The following is a 4462-nucleotide window of genomic DNA, read 5'->3' as shown; positions in this document are numbered from 1 at the left end:
GTAAAATCACCCACCTAATAACTCTAAGTTTAGCATCTTCCTTTTCCATAAGTTATTTAATAGCAGCATGATTGGTGTGAATAGTTACTTCATAATCAACAATGCAAGGTCTAATCTTATCACCTACAAACACAACTGCTAAAAATTATTTTTGAGTAGTAGCATAATTTCTTTGAGCAGTATCTAGGGTCTTACTAGCATAATGAATGTCATTCACTTTCTTGTCTACTCTTTGCCCTAGAACAACACCAATAGCATAATCACTAGCATCACACATAATTTTAAAGGGTAAGTTCCAATCAGGTGGTTGAACAATAGGTGCAAAAATTAAGACTTTCTTAAGTATTTCAAAGGCTTCTACACAATCATCATCAAAAACAAAAGGAACATCTTTTTGAAGAAGATTAGTTAATGGCCTAGAAGTCATTGAGAAATCTTTACTGAAAAACCTATAGAAACCAACATGACTGAGGAAACTTCTTATAACTTTGATATCTTTTGGGAATGGCATTTTCATTCAGAAACTTTGGACTTATCTACCTCAATACCTCGTTTGGAAAGTTTATGCCCAAGTACTATACCTTCATTCACCATGAAGTGGCACTTCTTCAAATTCAAGATAAGATTAGTTTCTTCATATCTCTGCAAAACTCGATCAAGGTTGCTCAAGCAATCATCAAAACAAGTCCCTCAAACGCAAAATCATCCGTGAAAACCTTAATAATCTTCTCACAAAAGTCATAGAATATAGCAGTCATACACATTTGAATGGTAGAAGGTGCATTGCATACACCAAAAGAGATACGACTATATGGATAAGTTCCAAAAGGGAAAGCGTCGTGGTTTTGTCACGTCATATGTCCTCGTGACAGAACTTAGGTGTGAGGACATCACAACTATGGCAGGTTGAGAGGGGTTGGTCGGAATCGAGAGACGCGAGTTTACCCAGGTTCGTCCCCTCCGATGGAGGTAAAAGCCTACGTCCTGCTTGTGTTTCATTGATGAAGATGATGATTTCGATTACAATGGTGCAGAATCACTACCTCTAATCTCGAGGGTGTCTAATATGTCTATCAATAATGACTTTAACTCGTCCCTCTTGTGGCGCCTTACCACTCCTTATATAGGTGGATGGGGTAGGTTTTAAATGTAGAGTCCTTCTAGGAGTAGGACTAGGACAAGTCTCTCGTGAATCCTAATCCGGGTCTTGTTTCCTTTGTGAGGGAGTCCTTCATTTCATTGGGCCTTCTCTGTAAGTTGGCCCTCATGGCCTCTCTATGAGCCCCCTTCTAGGTCGTCGGGTCTTGTAGTTTGTCTGACTCGCCTGCCGGGTCATATACGAGCCGCCTGTTGGGTCACGAGTAAATCGCTATGTCCCATCTACATGCAATCATATCCTTATTTTGGCGTGAGTGCCTCGATAGGGATAGAAGCGCATCTCATCATTTTGCAAGAATGGATATCATTACAAGTACATGTACTCAAGAGATGACTATATGGAATTGGTTTACACTCACCACAAGCTACATCAATATCACATGAATACAATGACATAATCAGTGATCATGTAGAAGAGAAGGGTCCGACTACAGACGGAAACAAATGATAAAAGAATGACGTCCATCCTTGCTATCCCAGGCTGTCGGCCTGGAACCCATCCTAGATCCATGAAGAAGAAGAAGAAGAATAAACTCTAAATAAAACAATCATCGCGCTAACGTCATGTATCGATTTACCTGTACCTGCAACTCGTGTTGTAGTAATCTGTGAGCCACAGGAACTCATAAATCTCATTGCCAAGGGGATCAAGACTATGAGAGCTTAATGGGTGAGGTATGGTTAAGTGGTGAGGCTGCTGCAAGCGACTAAGCATTATTTGGGTTGCTAACTTACGAGTACAAGAATAAAAGAGGGGGTGAGCTATGCATAATGAATGTGACCTAATAATGATCAAACGAATGATCCTGGACACGTACTTACGTTAGACATAACCCCACCGTGTCCTCTTCCGGATACAGAACTCACAAGAAGAGACAGTCACAGTTACACACACACTTGGCAAGTTTTTAATTAAGTTTATTTCAAGTTATCTAGAACCGGATGTTACTCAAAGTTTCCAAGTTTGCCACATAACCGTGGGCACGAATTTCCGAAAGATTTAACCCTGCAGGCATGCGCCAAATAATCCATCACAAATTGCCACAAGCTGCATAAAAGGCTCGATTACGAAACTCATGATCCCCTCAGATTCCTTAGTGGAAAACCTCAACCCTGAGATAGCCCAAAGCATTACCGGAATCCCGATGCACAAGATATTTCGTCGAAGGTAAAACTAATCTAGCAAGGCCGCCTGGCGTGTCGACAATCCCTATAGGAGCCGTGTGTCTCGTTCTCAGGACACGACGGATTGTCCAAACTTCTAGTAGAACAATCACAGAGTTGCCCCTGGTAGCCACCGACAGTTGACATGTTGGACGAACACTCCTGAGGAGCACTGGCCCGGGGGTTGATTAATTATCCACGGGGTACAGAAAGGCTCTATGAAATTTTATTAGGTTATTAGGCAAATGTACGACCAATGTTGGGCCTTGCCAGACCAGTCTTAAACAAAAACGAATTATCAAGGGGGATCCAATAACAACCCCGAGCGTGTTAGGAGCACTTGATTATGGAATATAACAACGGTAGCCCAAACTAAGGTGACAAACATGGCACAAAACACCTGGCTAGAAGGCCAAGACTTCCACCTTTTACCAAGTATATAGGTGCGTTAAATCAAGTAGCAATTAATATGGTGATATAACAAGGAACCCATGTTTTCACATGGAAGCGACTTTACCTGTAACTAGCAACGCTATCAAAAGGCCGAGCAACCAGTAACATAGCCACACAGTGGTTTGCTACGTTGTAGAAAGGTTAAATGTTTTCATGGCAATGTTGAGTGGCTGACATTTAAGTGGTAGGCAGTGAGACATAGCGAAAGAAATGAGACAACTAGCATGACAATGATAGTAATGGTATCAAGGGAAATGATCGTCTTGCGTGAGAACCCGCTTGGAAGAAGATCGAAGACGTTGTTGGAATTATGCCCTAGAGGCAATGATAAATAAGTTGTTATTATAATTCCTGTATCAAGACAATCGTTTATTATCCATGCTATAACTGTATTAATGAAGACTTAGTTACATGTGTGGATACATAGACAAAACACTGTCCCTAGCAAGCCACTAGTTGGCTAGCCAGTTGATCGAGGATAGTCAGGGTCTTCTGACTATGTACAAGGTGTTGTTGCTTGATAACTGGATCACATCATTAGGTGAATCATGTGATGGACTAGACCCAAACTAATAGACATAGCATGTTGATCGTGTCATTTTGTTGCTACTGTTTTCTGCGTGTCAAGTATTTGTTCCTATGACCATGAGATCATATAACTCACTGACACCGGAGGAATGCTTTGTGTGTATCAAACGTCGCAACGTAACTGGGTGACTATAGAGATGCTCTACAGGTATCTCCCAAGGTATTCGTTGAGTTAGTATGCATCGAGACTGGGATTTGTCACTCCGTGTGACGGAGAGGTATCTCGGGCCCCACTCGGTAATACAACATCACACACAAGCCTTGCAAGCAATGTGACTTAGTGTAAGTCACGGGATCTTGTATTACGGAACGAGTAAAGAGACTTGCCGGTAAACGAGATTGAAATAGGTATGCGGATACTGACGATCGAATCTCGGGCAAGTAACATACCAAAGGACAAAGGGAATGACATACGGGATTATATGAATCCTTGGCACTGAGGTTCAAAGGATAAGATCTTCGTAGAATATGTAGGATCCAATATGGGCATCCAGGTACCGCTATTGGATATTGACCGAGGAGTCCCTCGGGTCATGTCTACATAGTTCTCGAACCCGCAGGGTCTGCGCACTTAAGGTTCGGCGTTGTTTTATGCGTATTTGAGTTATATCGTTGGCTACCGGATGTTGTTCGGAGTCCCGGATGAGATCACGGACGTCACGAGGGTATCCGGAATGGTTGGGAAACGAACATTGATATATAGGATGACCTCATTTGATTAGCGGAAAGTTTTCGGCATTACCGGGAATGTACCGGGAGTGACGAATGGGTTCCGGATGTTCACCGGGGAGGGGGGGGGCAACCCACCCCGGGGAAGCCCATAGACCTTAGGGGTGCTGCACCAGCCCTTAGTGGGCTGGTGGGAAAGCCCTAGAAGACCCCTGTGCAAGATAAGAGAAAATCAAAGAGAAAAGAAAAAAGGGAAGTGGGAAGGAAGGGAAGGACTCCACCTTCCAATCCTAGTTGAACTAGGATTGGAGGAGGATTCCTCCTCCCCCCCCTTCGGCCGACCCCCTTGGGGCTCCTTGAGCCTCAAGGCAAGGCCCCTCCCCTTCCACCTATATATACAGAGGTATTAGGGCCGATTTGTGACAACTTT

This window comes from Hordeum vulgare, chromosome 2H (assembly GCF_904849725.1).
Source record: "Hordeum vulgare subsp. vulgare chromosome 2H, MorexV3_pseudomolecules_assembly, whole genome shotgun sequence".
Taxonomy (NCBI): Eukaryota; Viridiplantae; Streptophyta; class Magnoliopsida; order Poales; family Poaceae; genus Hordeum; species Hordeum vulgare.
The sequence above is the reverse complement of the archived record's forward strand: the minus strand, read 5'-3'. Positions refer to the sequence as shown.